The following is a 13,860-nucleotide window of genomic DNA, read 5'->3' on the forward strand; positions in this document are numbered from 1 at the left end:
TAATATTAAAATAGTACATGGTGGGGGACAAGACATAATGTAGTGGGGGAATAATATAATTGTTTAATGTAGGCATGAGAGACAAGATATAATGGAGGGGATAATGTATTTGTTTAATGTAGTGGGGGACAAAACATTAGGTAGTGGGATTAAAAGGGGATGAGTGAAAGATAGTGAGTTTTAATTTTAAAAAATGCTGAAAGTTGGTAATAAATAGAGGGGACTTGGACAGAATTAAAAAAAAAAAGGGCTGAATATTGAAGAGAGAGAAAAATTCCGAAAATATTAAGACTTCCAAAAATACAAATAAAAATATTCTGGAAATTAAAAGAGAGAGTAGTATACACCTGATATACAATCTAAATATTCTGATATACGGATTCAGAAATTAAGGGTTGAACATTAATTAGTCTTTCAAATCTAAAAAAGATTCTCTTGGCTTCTGTCCGTTGATTATTGTCGGTGTTTCTGGATTTTTATCTTGATTTTAAAATCTGTCACTGGTTTCTCATTGCTGGTTGTTACTGGTTGCTGGGTGTTGCTGTTGTTGTATGCTACTGAATTTCTGCTGATCTCCCTTTTCTTTTGCTTCCAATATCAGGTACACAACTGACACGCTGGTTACTGTAAACTGAAACATGAAGCATGAATACGAAATGAAGAGTTGAAGTTCTGAATTTATTTTAATTATATTCTGAATTTTATTTGTATATATAAATTATTTAGCTTACTCTAATCAGAATCATGTAGCTGTTTAATATATATAGTGGAACATCTGACGATAGCTTAACGGACGAACTATCTATGTATTGCCTAAATAAATAAATGGTGTAGTAACTCTGTCTAGTTAATTCGTTATTGTTGGATGATTATCATGTCTCAAAAAGCATGTTAGCTGATTTAGACTATTCTTAAACATTCAACAGTTAGTTCATTAAACGAATAGACCATTTCGGAACTTGTAGGAATATTGTTTAGTTAAATACTATTGGTCAATTTCAGCATGTAAATGTTCTAGGATTAAAATTAGATTGCCAAGTTTTTTTTTAATTTGACAAACTATGAACATGCCTAGTATAATGTAACTAGGTAGTAACATGTGAATAAGATGGCCCAGGTCCAGTTTTATGCCATACACGTTGGGCCTGGGCCCGCATTGGCAACGGACTGCCCTGATTGCATCATTTTCAGATTTTATGAATCATATTCGAAACCCAACTATAACAACTCAAGCATGTAAATAAATTAAGACCTTTTCTCTTTCATTTTGTAGAGACAAAATTTAATAGAAAAAAATGTAGGCATTTTAGGATTGTCCTTTTAAAATAAATGAGATGAGCCTCGCCCAATAAAACGCACAAATTGCGGGGCCCTCAATAAATGTTTAATTGAATACTTAGATTTCGAGATGGGTCGTTTAGCAAATTTCACAGCCTTCTCCAAAGTAATAAAGCGTTAGATTCTTTAGGCACGATTTTAATAATACTACATCCCTAAACTCGGGTGCGCATTTATGCGACCCAAATCCAAATCTCAACGGAGTCAAAATGTGTCAACAACCATGGGTACATTGATTGCGATGTGGTTCGAAACGCATTTTCACGACGTTGCAATTCTAAAAATAATAATAATAAAAGCGGTTTAAAGTTGATAAAAGCACATAAACTATAATATGTATTAAAATCAGATATCTAGCCATTACAATAGTTTAAGCGACCGTGCTAGAACCACGGGATTCGGGGGTGCCTAACACCTTCCCTCGGGCCAACAGAATTCCTTACTTAGAATTTCTGGTTCGCAGACTTCAATTGGAAAGTCGAATATTTTCCTCGATTCGGGATTCAATCGGTGACTTGGGACACCATAAATCTCCCAAGTGGTGACTCTGAAATAAATAAATAAATCCCGATTCGATTGTCCTTTAATTGGAAAAAACTCCCTTCCGTGCCCCTTCGCGGGCGGCGCGGGCGAAAAAGGAGGTGTGACACTAAGTTTTGAGGAAGGTGAGGTATACTCCCTGAAATGTTCCATCTCTTCGTGCTAAAAAAAAGAAAAAGAAAAGAGGGGTCATCAAAGTCCGAATCAAGAATATTAGAATGGGTACAAAGGTCTAAATGGATGAAATGCTCTCCAAGAATCAGGCCATTTTGAGAGTAATCTCTCCAAAAATTGGGCCACATTGAGAGTAATCACTCCAAGAATTAGGCCACATTGAGAGTAATCTCTCCAAGAATTGGGCAATTTTGAGAGTAATCTCTTAAAACATTGGGCCACATTGAGAGTAATCTCTCCAAGAATCGGGCCATTTTGAGAGTAATCTCTCCAAGAATTGGGCCACATTGAGAGTAATCTCTCCAAGAATCGGGCGATTTTGAGAGTAATCTCTCCAAGAATTTGGCCACATTGAGAGTAATCTCTTCAAGAATCGGGCAAGGATGCATATTCATCCCCTCACACCCCAAGATTATCTTCTTCATGCATGGATCATCTTGTTAAACAAGAGCATATCTTTCTCGCTTGACCTACAAAGAAGAAAAAAAGGGACAATAAAACAAGAAAAACACGAGAAAAAAAGAAGAAATTACCTTCGCGTTAATGCCTCCAATCGTCAAAGAAACGAATTCAAGGGCAGCTTAAAGATGCTGAAAGCTGATTGATGCTCAAATACATGAGAATGTGACTATTTATAGATTTCTCGAGGCAGCACATTAAGTGGCTTTGCCGATGTGGGATGACTGCCATGATCAATTCCAACAAGGAATTAAATTGCCCGAATTAGTCTCCTAATCGAAGATGGTTACTGTGTGTCGGCGTGTACCCACATGCAAGTTCAAAAAGACATTCCCAATAAAGTAAGGAAACGTATCTTAACAAGTCTACGTGGAAAGGAATATCATCTTTGTCCAAAACTTAAAGTGAATATATAATTGCCTTATTAATGCAGTTGAATGAAGAAAGAAAATTATTTCTTACACCAGAATTTTGAATTGCAAAGAAAGAGAGTCATGTGCAAATCTTTTGAAATCAATAAGCACAACGGGCCATTTCATGTAAATTGTGGTATGACGTACTACTTCCAAAATAATAGCAAATAAAGCTATTATTCTTTTTCTTAATTTGACAAAGAGTCGTTTTAAGCTACAAGTTGAAAGGGATATACATGAATTAACCCGACAAAGCGCTTGTAAGAAGGATGATGCAAATTGTTCTTGTAAATACTTCAAGTCTAGTGTTTAAAGTTTATACCTTGACAAGTCTTGAAGTAGGAGGCATTTGTGAGCATATAAATTTTGTTGAAATTAAATTCACTAAATAATTTGGACTATATTTTAAATTCAAGATATATTGGTCCAAATAAATATTATGGGTTTAATATAATTGAATTAATTATTTAAGTCCAATAAATATTGACTGGGCTAGCCCATTTAATTGGGCTACAAATGATGAGCCCATCTCAGCCTAAGAAGTCATCTTCCTAGAGGCCCAATGCCACACGTCAAATGACGTGGCACGCCAAGTCAAACGAAAGAGCCAATAGGATCGTGCCATGTGTCAAAATGACAAGGCATGCCCCGTCACACTAAAAGGCCAATGAAATCACGCCACGTATGCAAGTGACATGTTCTAGCCAATCAAATGCGGCCATGTCACATTTCAATTTGATTGGTCGGAAAGAGTTTGTTCTTATCACAACTTCTCCTTTCCACAACTATAAATATGGGCCTTCATAACTCAGAAAAGACACCGAAGTTATAACAAGAAGCAAGATAGAGCTCGTGGATCAAACGTCGCAAATTTCTCTACAAGTTTCAAACTTCAAGCAATCAAGTTCAAGTTCAAGAAATCAGGTTCAAGCTCAAGAACGAAGAACAATTCAAGTATTCAAGATCAAGAACGAAGTCAAATCAAATACAAGGCGTTCAAGATCAAGGCTACTGTTTGTGATAAAATTCGTGGCAACAATCAAAGTGTTCGTGACAGATAAATCAAATTACAATTCATGATCAAGCTCAAAGGCCCTTGAATTTATACTAGAAAAGTAGAATAAGAGGAATCATAGAGATTGTAACACTCAAATATTTGAAATAAAATACTACGATTGTTGCGATATTTTTCGGTCTTGATTTTATTTTCTCGACACAAATTTATTGTCTACAACATCATCCAAATATTAATGCTTCAAAGTGTATTTTTACAGTAATATCCAAAAGATCCATAGTTGATCCTATAAAATAATCACTAATTCACACTTGGACGATCATCATTGTTACTTTCATCTAAAGATCTTCTTGGTTCAACTGTTGATGGTGCATCACTTCCTACATCTGGTGCCTGAAAAAAAAGAAGAAAAAATATAGTCAATAAGCAAATAACTAAAATTTTAACAGGTGAGCTGAAGTAGTAGGACTGGATATACAAAAATCACATTGAAATTAATGAGTTTAATCACCAAAAAGGTAACTACACGGCTTAGGAAACCACTTTATGTTAAAAAAGAACCATAAGAAAAGCAAATAACTAAAAGTTTAGTGTAGCAAGAGAACTTATACCTGTGGAGGAGTGGAAAATAAGTGAGCAAACTCCTCGGGATATTTCCTATATTCCTTTCATATAAGCTAATTAGTGCATTTAATTTTGATTTCACATCTGTCATCTCTTGCTGCCACTCCGGAGTTGGAGCGGTACTGCTAGATGAACCCATATAACCATGAGGTATCTCGCAGATGTCTGTTTGAATGCTACAGTTGGAACTATACCCAAGCCTAAACCTCGAACATGGCCGGGGTGCTCGGGACCGAATACTATGCCAAGTGCATCATTTGGTGAAGATTCATCAAGACTTTCTGCTCTTTGACTTCGAATTTCTTCAATTCTTTCCTACAAAATTTGAAGAAGCATAAACTGAGCAATATGAAGGTGCTTGGAACTTGGAAATGACAAGAATTGTACATTAAACTGCTAGCTAAAACATGAATCAAACCATCAACAGATCCATAACACCACATCCCAAAATGAAATGCAAATTACACCATATGGTCTAGCCAAAATTTCTGTAGAAGCAGCAGATCTCATTTAATGCTAATATGCTAACATAACAAAGCTAATCTGCTTTATAACAGATTTGTTAAAGCTATAGTGATGAGCAGTTGATTGCAAAGAAAATAATCATTTGAGCTTGTCTATAAAAGCTACTTCTGTTGAACTAGTTCAGAGTAATTTCTTCTATATTAATGCTTATTAAGAGAATGGTAAGCAGGAGCGGCCCGTCGAATTTTGTGGCCTAAAGCCAAACTTTATGAGGGAACTTAATTTTTTTTTAAATTTATTTATTTATTTATTTGAAGTCTATTTTTCTAGTTTTTCTTATATACAACGTTATTTATAATTTTCTTATAATTAATAACTCCTAATAAGTATTTCTCAATTGACAATATAACTAATCCATTTAACTTTTCTTGAGACATTGTTGATCTTTCGTAAGATTTTATCAATTTTAATTTTAAACACTTCTTTCCATTGAAGCACCGATAACATGAGTTATTAACATTATTCCATAAGCAATATAGGCATTTGGAAAAGAATCAAATCTTTTTATTTAATGTGTATCAATTAAACTGTTATCTTTTAATTGTACTATTTTTCTTAATACTTTTAATTCAGAAAATAGATCTAAACCATCAATATATAATTGATTATTATGTTTTAAGGAACATTCAAGATTAAGGCAATATATTTTTAAATTTTTATCATCTAGTGATTTTAGTTTTTACCGCTAAATAGAAAACCAAAAATATTTCCATATGCTTCGAATTGCTCAAATCTATTTTGATGTGAAGAAATAACCTTGTCTACTATGTATAAAAGTAATCTATGGGCAACATAGGAGGCATCTTTTTTTTTCTCGGGGAATATTTAGAATTTCCACTGGTTAGCTTTTAATTTGCTCCATCAAATGAAATGTGAATAACCCGTCCTCTAAAGAACTCTTCGAAAGATTTTGAGACTTCATTATCAACACTCTCATCAAATTGTTACTTCCTATATATCACACATTTCTTACGAAATTTGGGTTCGATATTCATTTCAAGTGCAAGTTTCCTTGTCAAAAATCTTATAGCAATTACAAATCGAACTTTTTCTTGGTGCAAGTTTTCTTCTCTATATTTGTGGTGCAAGCTTTCTTGGTGCAAGTTTTCTTCTCTATATTTGTTAAAGAAAGAAATCGAACTTTTTCACTTCACAAAACTTTTTGTTAAACTTATACATAATCAATTAGGTGTAACAAAAAAGGGGCCCTCATAAATACGGGGCGTAAAGCAGTTGCTTTACTTGCTTTATGGAAGGGCCATGATAAGGCTTGGCTGCTGGTTTTGTGCGACTCAAACACCTGATTATTATTTCCAACATCCAACTTCTGATAGTTAAGCAAAGTATTGGCTTTTGAACAGTTCTTCAGATGTTTGCTGGTCGAAACACAACCAGGTTACTGGAACCAAGCACGTTTCAAAACCAATGTAATGATCAGACATGTTATATTCATCAAGTATATGCCCCAACGCTAAAATAGAATTTTTAAACCAAGCACGTTTCAAACCCGAGACTAGACAAGCAGTACCAATCTAAAAGTAAAATATAATTTCACAGCAGAAGGCACCAAAAATGTTACTTACCCCAATCACCAAAGCCTCATCAGTTACATAACTCCCATCTTTCCTTTTATGAGTCTCAGTCCACATTTTGCTTCGATCAAAAGCTTTTTCCACCGCCTTCTGAAAATTTTAAAATGAATAATGTTAGTAATTAATTGAGAACATATATCTTATCTAAGTTAAGCGCTTAAACTACCATTGCAGCCCTTCTTCTAGCCAAACTCATAGCACCACAAGTATGAGGAAGTTGGTTTTTTTGAATTTCTGCATTCTTCCTGCAACGCTCCTACAAATTAAATAGGTAAAATTCTATTATATAAGACCAAAATAAGCAAAAGCAGAAGCAGGAGAAGTAGTAGAGAAGAAGCAGCAGAAACAGAAGAAGCAACAGAAGTAGATACAGTAGCAGAAGCATCAGCAGAAGCAAAAGAAGATAGCAGGAAAGAAGACTGCCAGTACTTTGTATACCCTCTATACATTGTCAGGAGTGGAGAGAATTAAAGTGGGGTAAATATATGAAAGAGAACAGAGTATACTCCTTAAATGCAAAAACAAACAAGAAGTACCTACTTACATGCTCTATATGCACACATACACATATATTACCAGAGACAAACAGTCTCACACACAATATTTGAATGAAAAAATACCTAAAAAAGCAGAGTGGATACCACTCCCAACAAATTTGGGATTCATGCTACACAAAATTGGTTGATGTGAAACGAGAAGATTCTCAATCAGGCCATATAGGTATACCAAGCCAAGATACAGGTCAGGGAATTTTCCATGCTCATTTATTAGCACAGAAAAGAAAGAACTAGAAGTATCATCAGAGCTCCTTTCATGTTTCCCCACAAATATTTTTTTAAACATCCACCAGTTCCTCAATAGCTCCCAAGGAAGAATCTCAAAGCCAAGGCAACAAAGAACCCATAAGATATGAACAAGGAAGCAATAGATGTATGGACATAAACAAAGTTACAGACAGACCCCATTGCTGCTTATTTTATAAAAATAAAATCTTATTATCTCCTTCCTTTACTTTTATATCCTTGCTTTTACCTCGTATTAGCAAATAGTACGAGACTGAAAAAAGACACGATATCAGTGCAATTTAGTCATTCAACACTCCATCTAAATTTGTTTAAATTTATTTTTCATCTCTTCTGGTTCTTAATTTGTAATTTTTTCTAGGCTGATTTTTTGTGTTGTCAACAGTCCAAACTTCACAGAAAATTTTCGTGACAAACATCGCTCTTACGATTGTGATTTTAAAAGGGAAAGGAATATGACCAATAAAGCAGACGAGATTGTCAATGACCAACCATAACATCAACAGGGCATTAAAGAAAGGCTCTTTCTTTGACAGTACCAGACACTGAGAAATCATTGGCATGCAGATGGGAGGCAACCAGTTAGAAACTACCCATTGCTATGCTGCCTCATTCACAATCTTGAGCGTTTTACTTATTCTTGGTTGAGGACATAAGAAGTAGGCTCAGTCTGTCACAAAATCGGGTAAGGGAAGGGACACCGCCATGGTTGCAAACCAGAATAGCATAAAACAACAACAACAACAACAACAACAACCACCCTAATCATAATGTAGTTGGGTGAGCTAAATGAATCCCAATCAACTCCATTAGGATCTATTTCGTCTCTGTTTAACCAAAAATCTAAGTCTTTGGTCAAAGTTAAAAAGAAATTTGGGTTATTGATAATCAGGAGACGAAAATAAAATATTTTTGAGAATGATGGTAAAGCAGTAAATAGTTTTGTATTTCAGTAAGATCTCAATAGTATTTCGTATCCTTACATATGGTGAGTTCTTCTCCTTTTATAGTTAATTCTAGGAGAAGATGTAATGTCTTTGTCTTAATGAGATAATTATGAGCAATAAATAACATTAAAAGAAACGTTACACAATCATTTCTTTTTAAATCAAATATTCTAACGTATTTGATATTTAATACTGTATTTAGACTCTTTTACGTCATCAGATTCGTATCTTCAACTTCTTCCGATCTTCGGTCTTTAAATGACTTGGATAGGTACGAGACTCGTACCTATTTTAGTAACGGTCCGCACCTATGTTGCTTTCTTTTTCCCTTAGCTGTTGTCGCCCGTGCCTCTTGGCTATTTATTGTGTTTTGACCGTTTGACCAGTCCACGTGTCATGCCACGTCACCTATAATGTAAATTCAGTTTTTTCCCAATACAGATAGTCCCCCCACTTTCCATTTATTTATCAAGTAAATAATTGGGAAGTGGATCTTCATAAAAAGGGAATTTTTGCCGTAATTAATATTATGACAAATACTGACGCTTCAATTGTCCCTTCCATTTAATGCTTTACATACGTGTCACCTTCTGATTGGTTCTGCAATTCTACACCCTTTTTTTGAGATTTCTTCATTCACACTATTCACGAAATGATAGTTGCCTTTATTATAGGCTTTTCATCATTGCACTTCTAAGTTTGACGGTTGTCATTATAAGCATTTTTAATCCTCTTTCGTTTACCTTCCTCTTCATAGATCTTCAACAAGCAGTTTCTTACTTACTTGTATTTTCTCTCCCCTTTAGTACATCCTTCTTCAACAATGTCATCTCCAAACCCTAACCCTAGAAAAGTTCCAATTCTCGATCACTTCCCCAATGCCCCCACAAGACATAGGAGAGGCAGAGGAGGTAGGCTTCGGAGCTTGGGCCTAGGGTCCGCTCGTGATGGTTTATCTGGTCCTGCTTCTTCTTCTCCTAGTATCGGGAGTTCTATTCCGAAGACCCCTTCTTCTAAAGGTAAAGAAATCCTTGATTCTTCTCAAGAACCTTTAGTCGATGAAATTGTTCCCAGTGATTTATCTTTTGGGAGTGATAGAACGTCTCTTCAAAAGCAAATTGTAAATTTAAAAAAAGCTGACACTTATCCTTCATTAGTAACCGAGCTTACAATTCTTACAATCAGAAGGGATAACTGGAGCAATAGTCTTCGAATGTCAATTCCTTCTCCAAATCAAAGAATTTCTTCCTTTAGAAATGGTTACTCTTTTGCTTATACTTACCCATTTACTTTGGGTTTTAATCCTCCGGTTGACCCAGTCATTATTGACTTTTGCCGTTTCTTTAAAATCTGTTTGGCCCAAGTCGGTCCCCTAGTGTGGAGAGCAGTGGCTTGTCTGAGATACTTATCTGCCAAAGCCAATGTCAACTTCACCCTTTCTCACCTTATTCATTTATACCATCCCAATTTAATGCGCCATGAGGTTTTTACCTTAACTGCAAGAAGCAAAAAGGTTTTGGTAAGCCCTGAAGATGACAGGGATCATGAATGGTACACCCGTTACGTTGCTGTACGTACAGTGGACTTGCTTGGTGAAACAAATATTCCCTTCCCTGAGAAGTGGAATTTTGCACGTAAGTTTTCTTTTATTTACCGCACCTATTTTTGAGAATTCTGATTCTTTTTCTAACTTCGTCTCTTTTTGGTTTTTTGTAGCAACCATGAGAGATGTGGAACTTATTCCTGACTTCCGTGGTTGGGTAGATTCAATTTTGAAGATTGCTCCTAAGGATCAAAGAACTTGGAAATCAATTTCTTCTTTACATGGCTGGAAGGTGAAAACACATGGTATGTTCCTTTTTACACGTTTTTTTCTTTTCACATGTTAATCACCCTTTTCTCAATGTTGATTATGTATCCTTCTTTTAATCAGGATTTGGTGTTAGAGGAATGACAGGTGAAGTAGTTATGGCCATTCGCATGTCTGCTAATGTTGCACTTGATTTGAACAAGGCTCGAGCTTCGCTTCCCAAAAGGAAAGCTATAGGAGAAGGGTGGTAACTCATGAGACGACGGGTCGGGTCATCACACCTTAGCAGTAGTACAACTTTGAATTCTATTGTACTCGTCTGGACCAAGTCCACACACAAATCATTTCTTGGCCTTAGCATTCTTTTCCCACTTCTTCAAGTCCTCAGCATTGTAGTCAGCTCTAGTTTTGGCACATCCACTCCTTCAACATTCTTCTTCATGGTAGCCAATGGACCATCAGTAACAATGTCCCATAGTTCATAATCCTCTTCGATGATGTGATCTCTCATCCTGTTTTTCCACCAGGAGTAGTACTGGCCATTGAAGAGTGAGGGCCTAGCAGTGGATTGTCCTTTCCTATTTTTCAGGTGGTGCACTCATCTTGATATATTCCTAAGGTGTTAGCCTCTTCAAGGATAACCCGCACTGATACCAATAGATGTTTTATACTTCAATGCCACACAAGAGGAGGGGGGGTGATTTGTGTGGTGTCCAATTTTTCGCTTAACCTGATTATAGAAGGACATGATTCTTCTATGTGTTCCAATTACTACTGTTGCAGAATAATAAGTACATAAAATAAAGAACATAATGATTTTACGTGGAAAATACCTGGCTCAAAAGGTGAAAAAACCACGACCTACTTTCTAGTAGGATTTTTCCAAACTCTTCACTAAAATCACTGAACCAAAAACTGCATTTACAAAAACTCTTTTGTAAACCTAGGACTAACTCTAATCTCATTGTAACACACAACCTCAATTATTGCGACAACTTCAAGTTAACTCTAACTTGAAAACTCTGAGTACCTAATACAATTGCTTCTAGATAAAGCTGAAAGGTACAATATGAAAACACCTACTACAATTAAACTAGAATAAAAGACAGATACTTGGAACTGGTTCTTCTATTTGGTTCAAGTAGCTTCAGGTTTGCACGCTTGAATCATATACAAATTGCTTGCAAAATTGCCTTGCTAGCTATTTCATTCTCAATTCACGTTTAACTTCTGCTTATGTGCGTTTCCTATAGAAGAGAACAACATTGATATTTATAGAATTAGTAAATAGGGATTGACTAGACTTCTGATGCTACTCTTCCTTGGTGGAAGAGTTCTAGTTGATCTCAACCTCTAACTCCATCCTTTTATTAATCCGTGTTCTTTTTGAGTAAGGAGTCATTCTCCTTATCCAATATGCAACTTTTTCGATCAGGTTCAGGAGATATGACTTCTTTCAAGATAAGTTTATCTCCTTCACGTGCATCTCGCATGCTTAAGTCTGTCCATATCTGTGCTCTACTAGGATGGATCTGGTTCATGTCTGAGTTCCTTTGTCACTCTTCAAAACTAACCTTTACTTGGGCCAACAAGATGAGGGAGAGAGACCAGAGAGGGGAAGTTTCTAACAATATTCACCATGCCTATACTATTGTTACACTATCCTATTTAACCAATTCGCTTAATTGATTTCGGTGCTTGGGCCCATCAACCCGGATCCCACACAAAGTTTGCTAGTTTCTTAAACCCGTTCTTCATCATGGCCCATTGACTATTTTTATTCATAACAAAAGAAAACAGAAATCCAAGAATCCTAAAACTAAAGGAAACAAAACCAAAGGAAAAAAAATGTCCTAAGCAGTGTAAATTCTAAAGAATTCTAAATCTAAAAGGAAGCACGCAACAGTTTTTGATTTTTGGCAAAAAAAATAATAATTAATGATTACAATTACAAGTATATCTAATATAAAATGTATTTACGAAGGGTAAAAAAGACGAACAACATTTCGATAGGGCCTTCGTGCTTTTAATATAATATTGATAGATAAATAGATAAATAGATAATACTTTGTGACTAAACTTGAGATATTTTGTCAAATTACGTCATAAGATTATATCCTATACATAATAAGTAGCAAGTAAACGTAAACTCATGTCTACAATCTACATGTAGTTTAGAAATGATTGGAAACTTTTATTCAATTTGAGGTTTACATATAGTAACAGTAAGTTATTTCGAACTTTTTGGATAATTTTGGTGTAATGCTTTTATTTTATTTTCTTTTATTTTACCTAGAGAAATGATCATGAAGCAGAAATTGTGGGATTATTCAATTCAATCAGCATCTCCTTACATATATTTTTGGTAAAATCTAGAAATGGATAATTGCTCTAATTTTACATTTTTTTAATTGATTTTGAACTTGTTTACTGACTTTATTCAAGTACACCCTTCTAAGCTTCGATACAGGGTTAATTTCACTGATGGTTATTCAACTACCTTTCAATTTCACTAAAGCCATTCAATTATATTTTGTCACTTAAAAGTAATTAAACTTTATCATTATCACTTAAAAGTCATTTTGGCTCAAACCCCTACCATAAATATAACATGACATAAAATTTAATGAGAAAAATCCAAAAATAAATACCACATAAGCTTAAATGGATCATATTCACTTTAGATCTATTTCTCCCTTAATGTGATTTGACCAATAACTCAAATGATTTCGATAAAAAAAGATATTAAATTCCACATTAGTTTAAAATGATTATTCTATACTACAAAATTCTTGCCTTTTCTGTTACATATTACCCATTTATCATTATTATATACTAATTTTTTTAGTCTTGTTTGTTATGAACATGTAATTTTTACCCTATACGAAATACTCCTATAAAAATAAAGAAAATAGATTTTTTCCAGATTATTTGCAATTTTATAGGATTTTTGCAGGATTTTTTATTAATTGTTTGCATTTTTGTGCACGTTTAATTTTATTAAAATCAGGAAAAAATACCAAAAATACCGTGCATTGCATTGAAATTTTATTTTCATATTTTAGGATTAATTAGTTAATTAATTTCTTTATTAAGATGAAATCACAAAAATTGGCTCACTTTTACATTTTTAGCTTTTAATTTTAGATTAGTAATTTTTCTCTTTTAATCTAGGATCAAATAATTTTTATAAATATTATAATTAGATAAATTTTATAATAAAGATTAAATTAGAAATTTGATTTAGGTTTTTTCTTAATTAAAGGAAAAGAAAAAGAAAAATAAACAAAAGAAAAGGAAATAAGAAAAAGGAATTGAACAAAAGGGATTTAATCTGAATTTGGGCCATTTTTGATACCCAATCCGTCAAAACCAACTAGGCCCAGACCACCCTTACCCGGTCCAAGCCCCCTAATAAACCAAACAACCCTATTTTCTATCCTTCATCACAGCCGTTTGATTCATGTGATCCAACGGTTCGGAACTCAATCCCAATTTAATATATAACTGTCTGAAAAGTCACATACCCTCCCCCCATACACCCCTCATTTTGTCTCCCTCGTCTAAATGAACCCAAACCCTAGCCGTCTTTATTCCCACGCCGCCTCCGCCGCTGACCA

At 34.7% G+C, this 13,860-nt stretch overlaps 1 long non-coding RNA gene across 1 annotated transcript; it reads right to left on the reverse strand.

Annotated features, from left to right (window-relative positions):
- Window positions 1-1,653: 1,653 nt before the first annotated feature.
- LOC142174896 (uncharacterized) lies at window positions 1,654-2,644 on the reverse strand. The gene is made up of 2 exons (XR_012703977.1): window positions 2,586-2,644; window positions 1,654-2,040 (listed from the first exon to the last, which is right to left on the reverse strand). It is a non-coding gene; the product is annotated as an uncharacterized LOC142174896 (long non-coding RNA).
- Between the last annotated feature and the right edge of the window lie 11,216 nt (window positions 2,645-13,860).

This window comes from Nicotiana tabacum, chromosome 20 (genome assembly GCF_000715075.1).
Source record: "Nicotiana tabacum cultivar K326 chromosome 20, ASM71507v2, whole genome shotgun sequence".
Classification (NCBI taxonomy): Eukaryota; Viridiplantae; Streptophyta; class Magnoliopsida; order Solanales; family Solanaceae; genus Nicotiana; species Nicotiana tabacum.